Here is a 23746-nt window from a genome sequence, read left to right as displayed (position 1 = left end):
AACCTCACAGTTTCTTGAAAGTAACTGAACATTGGGTTGGATATTTTTGCTTTAAGAATAAAAATGCATTGAGACTGCCACTGCGCAAACAACGGGTGTTTGCTCAAGTGGAGCCAATTACTCAAAATAAATTGGGTCTTCCTCTCTAGTCTCTTCTTTGCTCCAACCAGCTCTCCTTCCCCCCAACTCCCTCATTCCTTTATTTTTCTGTTAAGAGTTGTCATTTGTAAACCAGGTAAAATCCACAACGAGCCCCTCCCTCCAAATAAACAGGCTAGTAATGGTTGTTTACCCAGAGTACAAGAGCCATTATTTGCTAGGAAGTTAAACATCTCTGACAGGCAAAATGGCTGCAGACAAATCACTGTTGTCCTTTTTTGAGGGATTGATTGGAGGAATGCTGATGTTTCCTTAACCGTTACCAGCAGCCTTGTGATGGCTTTTCAAAAAGCATACCAACTGAATAATGTAATGATCCAATCAAAAGAGCTTTTGTTTATCTGCAATCATGCTGCATAGTGAACAGATGACCTCGCTGAACATATATTTCATCATCTTGGCTGCCTCGGAGGTTCGGTCTGTGCTATCGGAACCAATGGATTTTACAATCTCTTATATCACCTCACAAAACCTGGGCACAACCTGGAAATTTTGTAAAATAAGTTAATTAAGGATACGTCTAAAAAGAGAAGTGTAATGAGTTTGGGGTCCATCCCATGAGGTCATTAAGAGATCATATAATTGTGCAAGGCACTGTTGTGTGACTCCGTATTTAATTGGAAATGAAACAGTAGGGTAAACTGAACAATGCATTTGTGGTCATACATGTGTGGAGAATCAGCTGCATTAAATTACAGCCTGCTAACTAGGTCATAATGGAACACTAGATAATGAGAGCCCAGTGAATAATTTATCACAAAGCATTTATATTTTGAAGGTCAGGAAGTTTTCGGGAAGGAAACAGAATTACTGCAACCTTAATAAGAAATGTGGTGTCTCAAGCAATTAGCAGAGGCAAGATGATCATTTTTACCTCAATGGTTGTTTGTTTAACAGCAGATTTTTGTTTCTGTAGGCACGTTTCCTGAGTATGTGCTTACAATGCCTTTGCTTTCCTAGAACGTAAGAGGTCGTCGTCGTCAAATAGAATATTATTATAATTTATGGACGCTGCTGATAGTTCTGCACTAACATTTATTTTTTGTCCACTCTAGTTTCCTTCTTACCTTTCGGGAGGGAAACATAAACATGTGTTGTTGGATGGCATGTTCTCCTGTCTTCCCTGTTATGAAAAGCAAAATGGTGTCAAATAATATCTACTCTAAGGAAGCAAAGCGTTATGAATGAAAGTTCCTTGATATTTGGATTAACTTAAAAAAACTGATAAATGCTTAAGTTACATTTAATTTGTGGGAATTGTGGCAATTGTTGGGTCTTGTCATTAGTTGAGCTAACAAGTTTGTAAAAATCAGTTATTTCTGAACTTCTGATTTTCTTTCTTCATCTTCTGAATAAAAGAACCTTGAACAAAACAGCATTTCAGATAAAAGGTGCAGTAGAGATGTGCAGCTTTTGTGATGTAAAATAGAAACCAAGATATTTTCAAAAATGTTTTGCCCTTTATTGCAACTTAAATCTTGTATAAATTCACTCATAGCACAATCAAGGAAAAGATATGAAAAACACTAAAAGCTGCAGTAACCTTGGACATAGGTATCCTTACCCACAAGCACAATATTTTTGAATACGTTTTGATTCTACACAATTTCAATCTTTTTTTAGGGGAATCTGTGAGGTTCCCACATCTTGAATTGCTAATGTTTTGCTACTCTGCCTTGCAATAATTAAATCTATCAGATTGTTTGGAAATAACTTGCTCGTAGCCCTCGTCAGGTGAGTCCCTCTGATTTCCATTTGATAGAAAGTAAGCCCCAAGGATGAAGCTACAACCTTCAAAGTTAAAGTTTGGGTTCATCAGATCAAACCAGATTCTCCAACAATGTTTTGGGAGATTTGGACCTATATTTAGCATTTGGAGGAAACATATTTTGTCCTTCAACCTTATCCAAACAGCTGGAAAATACAGGAGACTATTATCACTTGTATTAAACAATCACTCCTAACCAGAAATTCCTGCAAGAACTTTGATGTTATTTTTTGCCTCCTGATAGCTTTTTATCTTACAGATTGTTTTCTCTTTTTTTTTTTTTTTTACATTTTTTCTCTCTGACATATGTGTATAGTGGAACAATATGGAACAATATTGGTGGAAAAAGTTTGGGAATTATTTATAATTGCCTATGCTTTTTTTTTCTTATTTTATTCTGTAAACTTGTACCAAGGTAAGTACAGTTCTCACAGACATTACATATCACTTTGGTAAACATTTACCCCAGAAGAAGTAACTGTAACACAATGTCCTAGATTTAGACATAGAAAGTTAAAGTTATGTTATAGTTTTCACTTTTGTAAAAGAGCATTTGAAAAAGAAATCTAATATTGCCAGAGCCATCAATGTAAGATTATTTTCAAAATGAAAAATTAAATTGAATGGTCAAAGATCTTTATTGAATATTGCAAATTTGCTTTGAACAACAGCATCAAAGTCCAAGGTTAATCAGCTATACAATCTTGTGATGCAGCACTGTTATGGTATGAGACTTATACTTCAAAACTCAAGCTCTGAAGCTGTTTACAGTTACAATCATGGTTTTTGTTGGAGTCAGAAGCAGAGCAACTCATGGTTCTGTTTTTTTTCTCTCACTAATTTAAGCCTCCAGAGAAAGCACAATGGGCCGAGGCATGTTGTAATTGGCTCTTCACAAAAAAATTCTGCTTCAGAGCGGTCAGGCTTTCTTCAGATGGGTGTTGCCTTAGAAATGATTCAGCCCATCATCGAGCTCAGAGACAGAAGACAGTTGTACAGTGTTGAGCTACACATCCTGGCATGACACCCAACAGGAATTTCTTGTCTTGCGATTTTCCAAATGAATAGTTGATATAATGGCAGGATAATGCTACATGCATCCGGTGGAAACATGTTGTAGAGCTCCTGTTCGTGCTTTGGAATCCAGCTTGTGTGTTTTCCTGTAGTCTGCATGTATTTGTAGAGTGCGCAGTGCATTAAAGCGTACATTCTTCTTGCCTTCGGCTGTCACAGTGCCAACCAGCCTTCAACACCTGGATCAGCAGGTCTGCTTCCCATGCATATCTACTCTTACACACTCCACTGATCTCACTCTTCTAACAAAGACACAGAGTCTGCACAGCTGCTAACGTTCCCAAGACTCTTTATAAAGTCTCATTCTAAACCAAGCTGTTTTTACAGAGCCCTGGGAAGATGCAGGTATCCCAGCAAACCCTGATTCTGTGTTTGACTGTCTGCTGAATAATACATATGTAATTACTTTTTTTATTGTATAATGCGAAGTGACAAAGTGAATTTTAAGATTCTTATTTCTTGAGTTTTGTTGTTAATAGTAGATGCCTAGTTACCTAGATACTGCTCGGTCAGTAGCTAAGCACCCCCCCTTTGGGTATCAGCTTTGTTAATTGTGCCAGATTACTGGCACCATAAAAATACTCTGCAGTGTAATTATACAGTGGGGGAATTATCATCATGGCATTTATTTTCTCCCACTCAAGCCTTTGTTGAATAATGTATTCCTGATGTTGGCATTCCAACACATTATCGTTCCATGCATACAACAGTCAAAGTGTGCCAACAGACTCCATGAGGTTTTCAGCTCAGCCGCTAAATAAAACAGGGGGAAAAGTCTACCTTTTTCTGCTTGTTTGGCAAATTCTTTTTGTATCTTTAGTGAGATTAACCGTAACAGACAGATATCGGGACTTCCAAAGTCTCCAATGACGTCTTCTCAGCCAGCCTATCGTTTATCATTACCTCTGACTAAATTCATTGGTCAGTTTTCAGAGGTCTCCTCTCGAAATGCATCTACAAGAAAAAAAACAAAAAAAAAACACACATAAATCATTCTGTCCTCTGGTAGAAACTGATGAATGCACCAAAACATTTGAGGGTTATGAGAATCATCATATTTTAAAGAATCAGGATGGGTCATGCTACGTTTGCCGTGACTTCATCATCTCATTTAGTTTTCCAAATTTAAGGATCAACTGACCACCTAAGAATGAAGGTTTATTGCTCTGTGGTTCCCAGCAGTCACATAATTAGCTGAATCAATCAGAAAGTAGGTCAAAGTATTCAACATGGGAAGGTAAGCGAATATGACACAGTGTAGACAGAATCTGCATAGTTAGATAAAATAATGTAAATATTGGGTTGCCACAAAGCTCTGTAACACTTGTGTCAAATTTAAAGCAGTGTACAGGTGCAGCATAAATGGTGTCTCAGAACCGGGAAGCTCAAACTTCTGAATCTTTCAGTATGACCAAAAAATAAATAAAAAATCCTGCTTGTCTAAACATAAAGTTGTGTGAGCAAGAAAGGCTAAGCTGAAACATTGCTTATCTTTACCACCTTTTTTGAACTACTGAAATTCAAAGAAAGACAATGGGGTGATGGAGGGGAACTGAGGGTCCTGGTCTTCTAAAAACCAAGAGACACAAGTCCTTTGCAGTAATGGTGGATGGTGAATACTTGTTTAGTGCTACCTCAAGATCAGAGGACATCAAAGTGCTTCACACTACATTCAGACATTCACACACATGCTGATGGTGGCAAAGCGGCTACTGCCGCAGCTACCCTGGTGCAGTCAGACATATTATCGCTGCCATGGACCCATACCACCAGACCATCTAACCAACTCCAGTAGACAAGGTGGGTGAAGCGTCTTACCCAAGGAAATGACAGAGACAGACAAGGTGGGGACTCGAACCAGCAACCCACCTCTTCCATGATAAACTCCTACCTCCTGAATCACTGTCACGTCCAAGAAATGCCAAGCTAAAGAGCAGGAGAGGCTAATTAAAGGACTTATTTCAAAGCATTTCTGTGGTGATGGTCCCACATTCAAGGTAAGCAATAATTTGACATGCATTTTGTCCAGAGAATTGTAGATTCATTCATCACTGCTTTCCATAGTTCCCACGAGCAGTTCAACAAACTTCTACTGAAAGTAGTAATATATCACTGTTGTGAGTTTCTGAACCAACTGAAAAGTATTCTCATTAGGGAGAGCATGAGTTTAACACCAGCATATTAAGCAAGCCACTAAAAATAGCCTCCCTGCCATCCTTCAGCCCTTTGAGGATCAGAGTTGAGCAAGGCAGCTGTGCAAAGCCTCAGTCCGTGGACAGATGTTTCTGAGAACAGGTGGCTGGGGTTGTCCCCTGGATTTGCATGGCTATGACAGACACAGAAGACCTCACTGACTTCAAAGGGTTGGAGCATGACTGCTAATGATCTGTGGAGAGAAGAAAGAGGAGTGGCTAACCGTAGCCAGCTAGCTTTACAGGCGCCATGCAGACAGGCACCTCCAGTGCTAAATCCAGGGAAAACTTTCTCCTGCTACTGAATTTTTCCCATAATGAGGTCATGGTTTTTCACTCTTGTTGGAGGATAATATGATTCTTTAAACTACATTGTCAAAGAAGGCAGAATATAACTGAACATAGTTTAGTTTTCAAGTAGAGAGTCTTGCAAATTAAAACACTAGAATTCCAATTTGTTTTATGTAGTAAAATGTTAATCAATTAACACAACTAATCCTTTACGAACAAACACTCAAGTGTCACGCTCAAAAGGCATATTTGCTGAAATATCGCTGGATAAATTTAATTATGCACTTTATTTTCTTTCAAGTAAAAAACACAGTTTCAGAATAAAAGATACCATTTAAATCAGCCTTTTTAAGTGGAAGAAATTATGCTAATTGGGTGTGAAGATACATTGTGAGGAAAGGCCATTAAAACCCTCTCTGAGTGTGAAACCAAGTATGAACTCTTCAAAATCCAAGTTCATGAGGTTCCTTCTTTCAAAGCAGCAATTAGATCCGACAAACCAAATCTCAGCATCAACCCCTCCCCATCAACTGTCATAAATCCAGCTTTGATCTTCGCTAACGCCGTTCATTAAGCAAATACAACACACCGCTACTTACAGTCTGCAATAGATCCTTTAACATCTAATAAATAATGCATTTAGCCTAGATCAAAACACAAGATGAGCCCCAAGCAAAAGAGGGGTGAACACAGAGGGAGCTAATATGCTGAGCAGAATAGGAAACGCAGCAACACACAAATAAAGCAAAAAAAAAGACCCACCAGCCTGGCATTTGATTATAAGAGATGATTATGGATGCAGTTGTTTCAGCCCATCAATCTGATGTACGGGACATCAAAGGTGATGTACAGTTCTGGATGAAAACATTATGATGCTTTTCAAGTAGTGTGCCGTTGAGTGATATTTGACCCAGTTGTAGCAAATTCTTTTTGAGAATGTTTTGCACACATGTGGACTTGAAATACTGCACTGAAAATTGTCTAAATTACAAATGGAGCTGAAGTATAATAATTGCATCAACCAAATACAAAACAGAAATGGAACACCCACCTAAAGCTAACAGTCATCATTAGTTTGGTCATTTACAATAGCACTCAATCAATACAAATTTTGACCTCATTGTAACAGAACATGAAAGTGAAAAGCATAATCACAACAACCAAACTTAAAGAAACTAACTAATGATGCAGTTTTGATAAAACAGACATATTTTTTGAGGAAGGAACTAGAATTGTTACAATCAAGTCAAAGCAATGCATCAATAAAATGACGTCAAAAACGCTCCATTCATACTCAACGTCCACCTTGTAGGTTCAAATTGGAAAGCCAGTCAAAATTCCTCATTGTTGTCCTTACTGACTGGGATACCTACTGCTAGCAAAATAAGATGATAACACTCCACTTCTCTGCAACTTCACATAAAAAGTTTATTTCTGTGGCTTTCAATAATAATATGTAATATTGCCAGACCGGCCATATTACATTCTTAGATCAGTGCTGGTGAGAAACCGCTGATATTCAGACTCAGATTTTGAATTTCCACGATTGTGCTATGATTAGACATCAATCTATGACTGTGTTTTCCAACTGTGTTGCATTTTTTTCTTCAGTAGAATAAAAGTATTTTATTATTTTGGACAATGAAAATGAATGTGATTTACTCTCTTAAAGCCCAGAAGGGTGCACAGTGGATTTTAGTTGTACTGTGATTGTTTAGTGTTTTAGGAAATAATTTAAAGTTCCTTTAGGGATCCGGGCTTGACTATAAAATGGTCTCTCAATACCAGTTCTCTCTCTCACTTTTTATATCAATGCACTAGGCTATATATTACTTCCTATGGCCAGAGTATCAAGACTTATCCGTTTAACTTCCTGTCATAGTAAAACCTCTCCACAAATACAAAGCTGCTGTATACACACACTTTGACACTATGCAACGTTCAGGTACAATATAAAAATTTTAAACCCTACCAATCTCCCAGCTTGACATGTAATGAACATAAAATATCTACACATCCTGTTAAAATAATTTCTTTTTGTGTCTAATAAGTAAGACGAGACATACTTTGCTCTATGTTCAATGTGACATACGTCTAGTGTAATTCAATAGAAAAAAAATATTTTGTTAGAGGGAAATATAAAAAAAATAAAAATCTACAACAAACTGGTTGTTTAATTATGCATACCTCGTCATTTCATTCATTGTCACTATAACTGTCTTCAGCTATAGTGAATCTGATTAACCATTTGTAAAGCTTTGTGCTAATTGGTTTTCTTAACTTTTGCTCATTTATCTCACTTGCCTTATCTCACCTGTTCATCTCATGTTCCATCCTACCATCACTTGTGAAAAGACACCTTGAGACTTGAAATCCTCCAACAGGGGCACCGACTGACCTCCAACCCTGAGGGAGCAGTTCATCTTTTTCAGGTCGAGAACCATGACCTCAAACTTAAAGGAGCTGACCCTCAGCCCGCTCTCATCCATTGACACTCAGCTGTGGGTCAGTGAAGATGATCAAACAGTCAACAGGGCCACATCATCCACAAAAGTAAGACTGAATTTCCCAAACCAGACATACAGCTTGTCAGAACTACGCTTTGAGATTCAGTCTGTGAACACAGCAGGATCAATTAATGTCAGAGTCTAAGTCAAACTTCTTCTCAGTGAAGCAAACAATTCAAGGTTGGACGGTTATCTCTTAATTACACAACCACTATTTTCCATAAATCAAGTAGTAGCACTTGTATTTGTAGTAAATTGCACACGACTATTATTAAATAACAATGTTAGCTTCACTGTTAACATTCTAGCCAATGATCTCTCACACACAGGAATATTTTAAATCCAGTTTTTAAACCAAGAATCATAGAGTGCTGCACAAACTATGTTTGAAAAGCTCTGATATTTCAAATCATGATAGCATTTTTCAGGGGTTTAGACAACATACCAAACAAACTATTTTTTGATAATGTAATGTTTCAAGTGATCTTTTTCTTGTGTGTCTCTGTGAATAGACAAAGAACCCCCTCTGATTTCAGTTCCAGAGACTTTACTGAGGCAAAGTGACCCAAGCCAGCAGGGAAGCTTTGACCACATCTTGACTTTATTACCATCACCTAAATCTCACAGTGACCCCCTTTTCTTCTGTACCTTGTTCAAATAAACACCCAGAAAAAACTATTATTCCTCCCCCTGTCCACTAATGCTCTTAGGGTCCCCTTCTCATCCTTCTCTCTTTCTGTTTGTTTTTCTTCCCTTCATCTTCTGATGGGAGACATGCCACGTCCTGATGCTGCACCACTGTGAGATTCTTGTCTGTCCAAGCCATTCCCATCGCACACACAGACACACACATAGTGAATCACCTTCATGAATCATGTGGCTTTAAGGAGATGTGGTGATTTTATGCCCTCTGAGATTTACTAAGTTCCTGTATATTCATGCTGTTCAACATAAACAGTCATCAAAGCGCTTGAATGGAGTTCTGTTTCTTGCTCACATGAAGTAAAATTTACTTTCAGAAGAGATGGAAATGTTTTTTTTTTTCCATTTGTCATCCACACTGAGATCAAGAGCAATGCCTCAGCAACATTTCAGTCCCAGGCTTCTACCATGCTGTGTCATGAGCAACAATACAATGTGTGTCTCCCTTCATACGGGTACATTTAAAAGAAATCTGAATATTGTGTAAAATTGCAATATTTTTTGCCACTCAGAAAATGAAATGGTCATTTTATAGATATTTTTTACACAGAGTTAAATATTTATTTATTTTTGCTATTTTAATGATTATTGCTTAAAAGTAAGGAGAACTCAAAATTCAGTCTCTCAGAAAATTAGAATATCTCACTAGGACACCAAACAAATTTCCACTTTCAGCTCAATATCAGACTTCTGAAAAGCATTTATATTTCAATGCCCTCAAAATTTTGTTGAGCCTCCTCTTGCAAGGATTATTGCATCTGGCTGATGAGGCATAAAGGCCTCAGCAGCTTATTGCTTAGATAGCTGCTTACAGGTCATCTGCCTCGTTGCAGAAAGAAGGTCGAGGCCTTGTTGCCCTTTTTTCAAGAGAATTAACACCAGCTAATTTGTTTAGGATTAGGTATTAAAATTTCTTCCACTCCACATTGATACGATTAGTTGTGAAAATCACATTGTCTGTACCAGACCTAAAAAAAACCCCAACATTATTTGAAAAACGTAAGACTGCACCCACAATGATTTTGATTTTGAAGTACTGGAAATATGGTACTTTGATTTATCCACTTTGGCAAACAGCTGAAAACAATATGCATCCAAGAAAAGAAGGGAACAAAGTAACAAACGGTATGGTGACATTCACACGTGAATACACTTGGACTTAAGTTGTTGACATACACAGTATTAGGCGTAATTCCCACCACTGACTAAAGTTCATCAGGCCTGTTTGACAAATTCTAGCACTATAAACTCACCATACAAAAACAAAAAAGAAAAAAATTAATTTGGCTGAGTTATTTTTTTTTCTGTTTGTTTTTTATCAAGTAAGTCATTTGCATTCTGCAAGCTCATACATTTTAAAAACTCCACAAATTCCATCTTCAGTTTATATCAGCCTGAAACTGTTTTCTGAACTGCTATTCACACTGCAGTCTGAGTAGCAATTGAAGCTAAATAATATCTATTTTGGAATGAAGCTGCAGTGTTTAGCCAGCTGAAGAAAGTAAGCATTCAGATGAGCATAAAAAATGTATTCACGGTTAATACTATCCTCAAGGTTAAAGATATTAATAGTGAGGGATTGATCTTTCACAAAATCCATTTCCGAATTACATTACTGACTTAAAACCGTAATAAAAACACTTTCATTGTAGAGAACAAAAGCTGCGAGGAGCTGTTTGCATCTTTACGTAAAACCCCATCCACATAAGCATGTAATTTCTTTTCATAGCCAGAAGAAATCATAAAATGAATGTAAATGTTATACAACGTTCCTGATAATGAGTCAACCTGAGGCATATACATATTCTCAAATTGCTGAGTGTTCGACACAGCAGAAGGGTGAATGACTTCTCACCATTTGGTCTGTGGCAAATTACAATGCATTAAATGCATTCGAAACAAAATGAAATGGCCAGTTCCGAATGAAAAGAAATGCACGTCTGAGAACATAGGATCTCCACGCAGAATTGTGCTCAAATCTGTCAAAGCTTAGGCTGTTTAAGGCTTGTCAAATTCAAATGGACAGACAGATGGTAGTGTGAAGCAGCACGTGGAACATGATCTGTATTTAAAAGCAGGATAGCTTTGAGCCAGCAAGAATAAATATGTAAACTCAACCCACTCTGTAAAGCAAACATGCCTCCTCTCATTGCCAGTACTACGGCGCCCCTTGTCATGCTTTCGGGGTCCATTAGATATAATGAAGTGTAAAAATAACCTTCAGTGCACCTTTTTTTTTTTTTTTTTTTGCAAGGCTATAGTGGCATTTAGCCCAAAATTCCAGGAAATCATTTCAGGATGGAGAAAAAAGAAAGAGACCCTCGTTTGTCTCTGGCTTGAATCAAAGGCTTACGGAAATATGTCCCGATGGAGGTAAACTGTTCTCAATGGGAAACATGTGACCTCCAAAGTGGCCGGGCGCTTTGAGAGAAGTCGAGCCCTTACCTTCTCTTCTCTGCTCCTGAGAGGTGTGACGTGAAGTACCACAAAGTCTGCAGGGTGCCTCCGTTTGTTTGCATTACGAATGCATCGGTGTAAGGTGAAAGGTCAAAGCGATAATCACATATATAAACACATCACCCCTCCTGTGCACTGCTTTGGAGAGCATTCAGCTTGACCCCGCCGTTTCCAGCGGGTAAACGTTTGCAATACAACAGCATGCAAGGCAAGTAGGGCGAGGCATAATGTCGCATTTACTGGGCTCGGCTTTTCAAACAAAAATACTGAGGCAGAAAGAATGGTACATGGAAGGGTCTCACAAAACCATATAGGCAAGCAAGCGTGCATACTTCCGAAGACAAACACACACACAAACGCGCACACACACACAAAAAAAAACACACGCAGCTCTAATTAATAACTTCTCTGCCTTCTGAGTCTGTGAGGCAAGTCCACCCTAATCCCTTGGCACTTAGTTCAGAGTAATCAGCACAGAGCAAACTCTGCCTTTGGAACGCTAATTAGCATCATTGATTTTTCTCCTTAGACTCTTACATACAAATAGCCTAAAAACAAGCCACTTTTTTTTATTGGATCCTACCGGTTATTACAGCTTGTTCTTTCACAAGATCTAGTTCAGAACACTTAAAAAATGTGGACTGAGGATAACATGAATGCTTATTTGTGAAAGGAAAAAAAAAATTAAATCACTTTGCTATTTTACTGACAATTTGCAGCTAATTTAGCAAGAAGGTTTGTCAGTCTAAACAGCTTTAGGTATGTTTACACAGATATACTAATTAAGGTATCTCTGGTGATTACTTAGCCAGTCAGTTTAACAACTTCTCTCTCTCTGGTAAACTGTGAAGCCTCATTCTGAGATGAATGAGCGAGAGAGGCAGCTTCAGTGAGTACTTCCAAAGTCCACGTGCCATTGGGAGAGGTAAATTGAAAGTAATGGACTCTTACAAAGTTGAGATGTTTATCAGACTAAATGAACAGCATCACACTTGGAGAATGTCAGTCGCTGCATGGGTGACAACAAGCCAGACAGAGTCCCAATTAGGAAAAGATGTTTGCAGTCAAGACTTGTTAAAAGTTAGAGAACTACAGAAACTGTTAAAAACAACATTTTTTTAAGCACTAAAAGGGGGTTTTCATGTGAAATCGATGTATTTGAGCTTAATATTATGTTACAGTATTATTCCCTCATCAAAACATACTTGGAGTGTTCGCTTTGATTTATTCACACATATTTGAGAAATCGTTGAACCTTACTTGGTAGCCACTTGGGGAACTTTCAAGTTTGCTCTTAGAGCGCCAACTATTTCCACAAACTATCTCCTTGGAGGTGCAGGCTCCAAATCAAGCTTCCGCCTCACAGAGTTACCATAAACTTATGAAAAAATTACATCTTTGTTGAAGATTTAATCGTAGAAACTGCAAAAAACAGATACTGAAGAAAGGACACTATGGGAAAAGGGAGGGAGGACACAAGAGTTTACTTGTCTCTCTCACTCAGCTCCTTCAGACTAGTAGCAGCAGCAATTACCAAACACCTGGGATACTGCAAGTCTGCTGAGCTTTTCATGCAAACTGCTTCTGAATCCAGTGCTCCTAAGAACGGTTGATATCAGCATGACGGAAAGGCAATGTTATAATGAAAGTCAGGTGGATAGAAAGAGCAGGACCTTCCTATCGATACAGAGGCCAACATGAGAATGTTTTTCTTTATTCAAATTCAAAAAGTCCACCGTATATATTCCATACAAAATCATTCCAAGGAGAATGATTATTTCAAACGTGTGTCACGCAGAGTGGAATGGTGGTGATCATCTTGTGACACTGTGGGGGAATCTCAGAATATCTCATAGTCTTCAGCTAATTGGTTCTGGGGTTTATTTTCCTCTTGACAACATTTTATAGATTCTTTTACTGTCCAGTCAAGCCCATTGATACCATGGTGACAAAAGCAGCTACTGGTTTAATTGGCAATGTGAGCAGGTGCCACGTTTTACAGGAAAATGCAAGCAAGATGTCCTTAAAGCTTGTCAGCGAGAAGTAGCCTAAACTTTCATGGTTGATGATTGTGGTGATTTTGGAGAAATCAGTGGACCAATGCCAGCAATAATTACTGACTTTAAAAACTTCACCCAATGCCTTTGTACTTTCTCAAGACTTTGTGCTCTTGACTTCTAAATTAATGTTACTTTTAGTTCTAAAAAAAAGGGCACTTCTGGGGTGTTGTGGTGGCACAAGCCAAATAAGGAGGCCTTAGTCCTCAACTCGGCTGTTGCAGGTTTGATTCCCAGCCTGGTGATCTTTGCCACATGTCTTCCCTTTCTCTCATTAACCCTACTTTCCTGTCATAGAACTTTCAGTAAAGGCCACTGGAGTCAAAAAATATTTTAAAGAAAGGACACTTTATATTTAAAATAATACTTTTATGTTTTGTTTTTCTGGAACAAAATATAGTAGGACCACTGAGTAACAGTCCAGTTCTGTTTCTTGTTAGCTCAAGTTGCTTCATACACAGGAATGGCTTAACCCAAAGAATTTGACAGTAGTAGCCCATGTTCTGTGGTAGTCTGTGTTTGTGTGGTAGCTTTTGAAGCAATGAATCCTGCAACAGTTCATGCTTTATGAACTTCCACTGCTCTCTCGGGGTTGTTGTTTGCCCTGCTGTTTGTGCATCGTTCTTTACTACTGCACTTTTTTCTTTGACTCAACTTCTCAGTATTATGTTTGGATACAGCACTCTATGAACAGCCAGCTTTTTTTAACAGTTTCTTTCAATGGCTTAACATCTTTGTAGAGCCTTTTGGCAGCTGTCTGTTACCAAATGGCAGGTCAGCAGTGTTCCTCACAATTGTGTAGGCTATAACATCATAACATACTCCTAACATGAATATTCTGTATTTAAAAATGCTTTGATTTCTGGTTTCATGCAACTGAACTGTGTGTCTTTAATGTATATTCTGAATTCCTTGACAATGGATCCACATCATATTTAAATTTTTTAACCATCATACTTAAAGTGGAATTGTGTGCATGTTACTGGGTTCCTATGCAGACCTGAAAAGTCTGAAATAGGATTTCAGTATCTTCCGTATCTAGATATGTTTCTCAAAAACCCAAGAACTATATGTGGGTGCATGGGTGTATTCCCACAGGTCCCGTTGCCTAAATCTTCCCCGTTTCACATTCACCAGCCATTTCTCAGTTGTTCACTTCCTCCCTGCCTTTCCCATCTCCTTCTTTCCTTCATATATTGTCCTTCCTCCATTCCTTCCTCCTCGTCTTGTGTCAAACCTCCTTTCTATCCTTGCACCTTGCTTTCCTTTCCCATTGCATGCATGGCTTTTCTCTGGGTACTCCAACTTCCTCCCACAGTCTAACAACATGGCCTTAGGTGTGTGTGCATGGTTGTTTGTGTATATGATGGACTGGCATTCATCAAGGGTGCATCAAATGACTGTGGATAGGCACCAAAACCCCAAAAGCCTACAAAGACAAGTGAGTGTAGACGATGGATGGATGGACGGGGCGTGTGGATCCCGGCAACAAGTGTTAGAGCTCAGTTCAGTCTGACCACAAGACTATTAGATGGTTTGTGGCTTTCTTCTGTATGAAAAGTATGAATTATATAGTACTGAACTTTACTCATGTTTAGTTCCTTAAAAAGAAAAACAAAACATTTTAATAAGTTTTAAAGTATACTGAAATTAGTACCACTGCTCATTCATCTGATTACTTAAACACATTTTCCTCTAAAGCTCATTTGGGAAATTGTAAAATGGCAGAGTCAATAAGACTCAGCTTAGTGTCCGCTGGGGTAGCTCTTACTGGGAAAACAAATCCTCACAAAGACTTTGTACATGTGGTAAACAATAACTCAGGTATTATATCCTAGACTAAAAGAGGTACATTTTAGTGTTATTTTCCTGCTAATTAGCTACTGGCACCATGTCAAAAAAGGGAAAGAATCAAAATGGCCACAATCATCCCGTGCTTTCTTAACAAAGGTTGGCAAGAAAACCATCACACCGTGACTTAGCCAAAACCCTCCACTGGCAAATCCATAAAGAGAGGGACGAACAAGGAATTAGGGAGATTTTCTGTCTTCCAGATACACAAGCCAGACGGCAATTTATTGCTCCTCTCTTCTTCTCTCTCACTCTCTCCATTTCAGTATTTTCTTCTTTCGTGCGTTCTATTCAAGCTCTTCGAATTTTTCTCTAGCTTTCACTGCGCGTGATTGCATCCATATGCTCTCCAGGGATAGATGGGGTCAACACCCTACTTACTCACGCTACAGTGAGGCACTGACACTTGTGAGAAAACTCTTGTGCACACACTCAAGCACATGTATTCTCACACATACATTATGTGCTCGCCTCCGTGCAGCAGGCCCTGTGCTGAGGGGAGAGGAGAGACCCGCTATGCCAATGCTTAATTCCCCATCAAGACCATATAGAGTATGTTCCTTTGCAGTGATCCTCCTCCTTCTCTCTGATCCATTTAGGATTGGCCCCTGAAAAGATCTGGCATCAATTAGGTGGTGGTGAGAAGAATGGGGTTTGATGGGGCCCAATGGATCCTTCTGCCTTCAATCCCCTCTTTTTGTTCAGCAAAGCCAGGAGAGATCATAAATTTGAACCTGAAGACAGCGCGCAAATTGCAGTCACACTTGGAAGTGAGGGAAACCAAGGCCAGGAGAGGGAGAAGGAATTAGGCTGACCCACAGCAGTGGACCAAATCTTTTCCTTTTCCCCACTCAGACAAAAGAAAAAAACAAACAGACAGATAAGTCCAAACAACATATGTTGCTCACTAAAAACATCTGAATACATCCTATCCTTACTTATCATTTTACTTTTCTCTGTTTTGTATGCTCTTCTTTCTGTGCTCATTCAATGTTTCTACTCATTTTTCCACATGCACACACAAACACATAACTGAAGGACGCCAATACAATTTATTATGATGAACACCTCTTGTAGACCTTGCCAGTGACCTCTGAGGGTTCTGTGTAATTTATTTCACTTCTTGACATATTTCTGTTGTAACTCAAAAAGTATAGCAAAGAATTGGATATTCACTGATCTTACCGGCTTATATCTTGTCCATGATCAGTTCAAATGATCAGGTTAAAAAAAATATGCTGAGTGTACATATTAGAAAGCAGAAAGCATCAATTCTAAGTTGATTATTGATTATTGAATCTCTTGTTGATTATTATTATTATTATTATTATTATTATTATTATTATTATTATTGAGGGCTGCAATTCCCTGAAAGTGGAAGCTTTCATTAATCTGGTACCCAAATAGCTCATTTTCTAAAGTCACTTTGGCAGAGGTGGAAATAATTTCCTTTGTGTTTTATTTACCATTCACTCAAAAATTGTACGTCACACTTTTTTTAAGCACACCTATGTTTATATATTTGCCATGGCAAAATATAAAAATTACATTTGTTTAACAATGTCCTGTCACTTTGCTGCTGTTACACCTGAATTTTCCCACCATGGGACAATAAAGGATTTTTCATGCTACTTTATTCTATTCTATTCTAATTAAGTCTCTAAATGAGTTTTATTTAGCTGATATGAGGGCTAGTAGAGGATGCAGGTTTACCAATGTGACAGAGGATAAGCTATTTTGCAAAGACAAATTGGCTGACATTTTCTTTGTACTATGATCAAATGTGACAAAGCTGAAGGAGTCTAGGTACTAAGTCAGTGTACACGAGTATTTTATGTAAAACAAATTTTGATGATTTTAAAACTCAAATGTTTCTGACTAGGCACTTGTTATTAATAGGTGACATAAGGTACACGCATGTTGTCCCAGTGACCCTGAGTGAGCCAGGTGCTCTGTTGTATCAGAGGCATTTTCATCTGGGGAAGTAGCAGTTTGCTCAAGAGGTCGCAGGGTTAAACTTATTTTAATAGGGAGCTGCTTGGTGGTTTGCTACCTCAACCCTAAAACTTTGGTCACAAGATCACACAGGGGGCTCCCGGATTAACACGCTATCCATTTTGAGAAATAACGAGTTCACCCTGCTGTCTTAATCCTTTGAGAGAGCAACCTTGGTCATGGCCTCGACTTCTTAGACCACAGACTTAACAGAAAACTTTGATTTGTCAGCGATGACCACAACAAAGGGGGCCACTTTGGCTGCCAGGGTCAACTCTGCTTCTGTGTTACACTTTTCACATGGCTCATGTGAGGATGAGATCACAGTGTTTTACGACGTTTTCGATGTTGATCTTGTCGATGTTCTGAAAGAAACCTATTAATGCACCAGATTAGCAAATAATCTAACCTACATAATGAAAACTTAAAACTAAGTTTCTCAATTTACAGCAGACATTTTGCAGTTTTTTCAACTGCATTAGCAAACTAGTTGGTGAATAATGAGTGACAAAAAATATTCTGCTAATTAAGAAAGTTCTGAAACTATAAACGCTTTTGCACTGGATGGAATGGTACGGAACGGAACGGTTCCGAGCGTGTTCGCATTACAACTTGCGACCGGTTCCACCCGGCCCCATGGAACCACAAGAGCTGTGGTTCCAATCGTGCCGGCCAAGCGGTTCTGCTTAGAACCAGCAGCTGATTGGCCGCTGGTTGTTAGTCAGACGTTGATTTTCCATTGACAGCTGGCTCTCACTTCTATATAGTTTTAAAAATAATGACGTCCGGCACCGCTTCGATGGCGCCCTCAGTGTAATGCGAACACAACAGGGCTGGAACCATTCCGTTCCATACCGTTCCGTACCGTTCCGTGCAGTGCGAAAGCGCCTTATCTGTGCAGTAAATTTCTGCTAACAGTTCAAAAACTCTAATAAGAAGAATATACACGAACACCGACAACACTTCAAAACCACAAGGAAGTTGGGATGGCAGGGGGCCAATGTAGCAGCATGAACTGAATATTCAAACATCAATACATTTTTCATCTATATTTGCTTAATCTTGTTCAGAATATTTGGGTATAGTGTTTTAAAAAACACTTTAAAAAGCAATGACAAAGTAACCAACAGCTTGTGGAATGTTTACTTGTGAACATGAAAATATTTTTTTTTTCATATAAAACATTCAGATCCATTGTTAAGTCTAGGATTATCCAGCCGAGATCTGACATGAATGTGGTATTTATTTTTTATTCTTTATCCAGGGACGGTCAAATGCACCACAGACTTCTCAAAACTACTGAAGAATTGCTTTATTAAACACTACTTGAAAACTAAGATTAATTGTAATGTATGTTTAGTTGAATTTAAATTACTTTATTTTTTGCAAAGTCCCTCAATGTGAAATTTGCTTTGAATTGGTACTATATGAATGGCATAAATGCTAGGAACTGGCTGTCCTGTACAAGTCATAAAAAACAAAATGTAAGGATAGTCAGTGTTTCTTTGTTGTTATTGTTTTTTTCGTTATATTACTCACATCATTTTATCTAAAACTATTTTGAATGAATGCATTTTATCTTCTGAAACCTATTAAAATATTTACAAAGCACAATATGAGCAGGCCCTCAGCTTATTTGCCTAAGAACCGAGATAATTAATTTATCTAACTAGCTAATGCTATCATATTTTAACAAAAATAAGAATTTACTTACTAATTTAAGTTGGAAGTAAATGTGTAACCACTGGTAAACTAACCAATGGCTAGAAAGTTCCAGAAAGCTAAGTAGAAATAAAATAAATGACTAGGGAAACTGAAAAAAACCTCCACAAAACAACTTACATTTTCTCTCTTATTTTTTTTTCTACTTACTGTCTATTCTTTTAAACATTTATAGTGACTGTATGAGGGATTATTGGCTTCAGCTTCAGCCTACATATCATTTTAAGGACTGCTTCATCTAGTTTGAGTAACAGGTGCTGCAGCGGTGAACTTGATGAAAAGCGTGCTTTGTTCAGTCATCTAAAAAAAAAAACACACATTTTCAAATTTGTGGCTTTTAAGCGTTAAAACATGTTGGAAAATCCAAAGCATCTAAGCATTTGTTGGTGATATTAGGGGGATTGTTAAAGATGCTTTTTTCATGGTTTTGTAACTACTTTGTATTGAACAACATAAAGGCTTAAAAGTCCAACTCATAGCTTTGCAAAACTCTTCTGCAACATTTTATTCTGCACCATATTAAAAGCACAAAGAAAAGCAAAGTTCTCTTTGTTGTTTGTCCAACAGCTCACATTTCATTGAAGGCGACTTAAAAACCCAAAGACCCACTGCACAACATTACAGTGACAGGTTGGGATCAGAGGTTCATGAAAGTCCTTTTGTGACGTACCAACAACACCATTAAATATTAGGCAGCAGACTGTATGGTTTACACACAATTACAAATAACAGAATCCAGAGCCATTATCACTGTGTTTGCAATCTAGGAAGGGTCAAGGGAAAATGTAAGGGGTCGGAAATAAGTGCTGTAAAAGAAAAAGGAAATCAGGTCATACTTTAATTTGAAATATCCAGGATGTAAGCTGTTGCACTGAATAAGCCAGACTGTTGACATTTACCACTTACCATGAACATCCTGCATCTATTACTGTAAAACATGAATGAATCATTGTAACAGAGAAATACAGGCAGGAATTGGCTGGAATCAAGATTATCCCTGAACAGGACACACCCATACACACACACATACACACACACATACACACACACTTGCACACACACGCAACATCTAAATGCACAGAACTGATGAAAACAATGATATGGAGCCAAATTCCTCTTGGGGGCTGAGGAACGCCACACACTTACACGGCTTGAGTTACCCTGTAACCCAAGACACAGCGAGAGACACAGAGAGACTCACACAGAGCTGGGAAGACAGTACGATCATGTCCAGAGGTGGTCAGATAACACCACATGCATGCATGAAACGCTGGACCAGATACTTTATCAGCAAATAACTGTCAGCTTTTACTACACCTGCCTCATGGTACCAAATGGATGGTATTAAGCCAGTCATAACAATGTCAGTGAAAACAGAGGACCCTATGAAATCAGTGCACTGTGCTGTGTATCTGTGTTAAGTGATTTATTATAGTTATTTAAATGTCCAACCTCTTAGAAACAACACATTATAGTTGACTGAATGAGCAAACAGTGAAGCAACCATAGAGGGAAAAGCAATTCAGGAAGACTGTGTTTGCAAAGCAGAGCAGCAGAGAAACAGTGTGTCAGTATGATAAAAACAGGATACACAATAGTACCATTATGGTGCCACTCATTGTTGCAAGTAGTAACCCAGTCATTAGCAAATTCAAAAATGCAAGTAAGTGACTTTGCAGACTTTTGCATTTACACCTTTGATGAGACAAGTAAAATGGTCAAGTTTTTTTTTTTTTGCTCTTTTTAATCGCCCTCTTTTCTGGTGATAAGGATAAGGAGTCTTACTGCACTTCACAAATCCCCCATGTGTCTCTTGTCAGTAGAACCCGAGGTGGTTTGTTTGCCCTTATCCTTGTAAACTCCTTACTGTGAGTTTTTAAATTCATCTGACTCAACATGTTCAGCTTCAGTCCTCAAACTCATCTCTTTCTACTGCTAATGATATTTTCATCTGCAGCAGTTTGGTGAAGTGGTAACACTATCATACTTACTCTGTTTACATCACAATTCATTTACATTATGTAAATGCAGCTCCCGTTAATTGTGTCTCCTCATAGCTTAAAGTGAAACGTTGCTCTAAATCAAGGGTATTCAAATTCAGGTCTTGAGGGCAGGACTCTTGCAACTTTTTAGATACCCTCCCGGTCCAGCATACCTTAATCAAAAATGGCTGAATCATCTCAGTGCAGTCAAGTTCTCTGTTCATTATTTGGTTAAGACTTGTTGAAGCAGAGGCACTCCAGGACACAGGCCCTCATTGATAAACATGAAGCTACAGAGGTCAACTGTCCTTCTTTCAGTGTGAACACTATGTAAAGGATGAGGAACACTCAGATTGGTAGGGAAATAATTTATAAATTATACAGAAATTGGATATGCTATACAATTTCAAGGCTGTGTATCAAAATAGCCTATATCTCAATATTTAAAAAAAAAACTTTAATTAGGCTTTAAATGTCAGTCATTAAAGAATTTCTTAATTTGGTGGACAAGCCCACTATAACCCCAAATTGTACTTTGTATATTGAAATTGTAAATTATAGAGTTTGGTATTCAGCCGGCTTTCTTCTGTTGTCTTTGAAAACAGAAGTACCAGTGTGAGGATGAAAGAGAAGAGCTGCCATTCTCAATTTGGCACATATATGTACCTTTGATATCTAATATCCAGTTAATTATGGAGTTATTTATAAAATATATTATTCCATGCAGAGTGATTAAGAGCAGTAAGTCTCACTTATGATACCCCCATGACTTCTGAGAAAACTTAGTATTTTATTAGAGAAATGAACAGTTTTAAATTGCAGTCCTCTGGAACAAAAAATATTTTGCTGGAAGTAAGTGCAGATCTGAAGAAGCAAATTTAGCTCAAGTACCATAATGGCTTTTTGGAAAAGTTACCATTTCATGAAAGAAGTTAACACATTTGAATTGGGACCCGGAAGATTTCCGAGCCAGTGCTTATTAGCTGGAGAGGTTATTGCTGTTCAAGGCACTTTTGCAGCTTCACTTCTAACACAGGATGGCCATGTCCATTTCTGCTCAGAATTAATCATGGAGTATCTGGCATTATTATTATGACTTAAGTGTTGGCACATTTTCTGTTTATTGCAGTGAGAGAGTAAGTTTTAAGAGATATCAGCCAGGCAAAATTCTTTGGAGTTGGAGAGCCTATTTTTTATTTTTAATCGAGCATATCCGCGGCTTTCATGAGTCCTGATCTGTGCAGGAACCCTTTGTGCTTATAAAGATAGAAGAAACAAACTGATCAGCAATTAATTCAGGTATTTTATTGTCAAAATCAGCACACCATATTCATTGAATTGGCTTGAAAGAAAGCATAAACTAAATAAGGCACAGGTTGTACTTGGCTTTATTCTTGTTGCATCATAAACATATAAATGTTTCAAACCTAGTTAACAAAAGCAATTGAAGAAATCCCGCAACTGACCCCTCCCAATGTGGACCAGGGAGCAGCGCTGTCTTCAGGATTCTGTTTTAACTCACCACTGACTCACCATCATAGATGCGATAGACTTTTGACAAGGTACAACACAGTTGAGTCAGATGAGGGAATCCAGACATGTTTATTCCAGGGGTTTCCCTTTGAGCAATATGGACTCTGGGGCTTGTTTGAACTCCCTTACTCTAGTCGTTTTGAGCTGTCTGAAATGATGGGATGTAGAGGGTTAATCCTTAGGGGTTACATGTAGATCTGGAGGGCAGTTGGTAAGTTCTGCTTTTGCTTCATTCAGGAATTATTTAAACTTTTTGAACCCAGTTGAACTCTATAAAAAAATATTACTACTGATGCATTTTCTTCTAGTTACATGCTACATTTCTTAAGTGTACAGCTCTGGACACACTTATTGGCACTCCTGGTAAAGTTGTGTAAAAAAAAAATTAATTAACTAATCAATTAATTAATTACATATTTTTTTAGCTGCATTAAAAATGAAGAAACAAAAATGTAACCTTCAAGTAGATTAACACGTGGAGAAACTGTCATGCTGAGTAACAATTGATTAAAACATCCCCAGTCACACAACTACTGAAGTGACATTCATTATACTCTATTTATATGCAAACCTGTTATTTGTTAGCAATACCAGAAACATATGAAATGTATTGACTAGACAGGAGAACATAATTCTTCCATGGTTATCCCAGTCACCAGACCTAAACCTTGTAAAAAGTATGTTGTCTGAGCAGTAGAGAACAATGCATGACCGGATGTTAAAAGATGGTGCAAATAGAAATGCTCAAGTGATCCAACTTTGTGAAAAGCTAAAGAAGACTCAGTGCTGACAAGCTGACAAAAATGATTGTATAAAATACTGGCATGACAATAATTTTCCGCCTAGTGATTATCTTCAAAGCATTATTTAATAAGTACTTCCATTAAGGGTTAGATTATAATTTACAATGATAGATTTATGCATTTCATGATTTTAAAAGATGTGCTAGTCTACAATTAAGATGGCCATTTAAATTTGAATCTGCTCCATCCTTAGTCTCTGTCAGCACCTCCAGAAACTAAGCTAGCCTTGTTTCTGTCACCACAGCTAAAGATGAACTTTTCAATGTACGGCGCTAAAAGAAGGATCAATATAAACCATTTACTTGGCACCTACACTTATTTTTCAACAGCCCTTGCCAATACCAAATAACCAGCAGGAATATATTAAAGCACATGAGCTAGCTTGACTAGGAAGTGTATACTATTAGTAGGTGTTGCTAAGAGATAGATGTTTACTTATTTGAGCAGTTATATGTCCAGGGGTCCCAATTTGGATTGGAGAACACATCCATGTAATAATAATAATAATCCAGTACAACCCTGTGCTGAACAGAGGTATTGCATCATTAAAGCTGCCCTGCAGGAAAACAGGAGAATGACCATCATGCTTAGTGGAGACAAAGACCTGCACGAACACTCAGAGTTCGATGTTTACTGCAGTGGTCTGTTTGCTA

The sequence above is a fragment of the Poecilia mexicana genome, unplaced genomic scaffold (genome assembly GCF_051168715.1).
Source record: "Poecilia mexicana isolate PSO_F unplaced genomic scaffold, ASM5116871v1 scaffold_4, whole genome shotgun sequence".
NCBI lineage: Eukaryota > Metazoa > Chordata > Actinopteri > Cyprinodontiformes > Poeciliidae > Poecilia > Poecilia mexicana.
Note: the sequence above shows the minus strand (reverse complement) of the source record.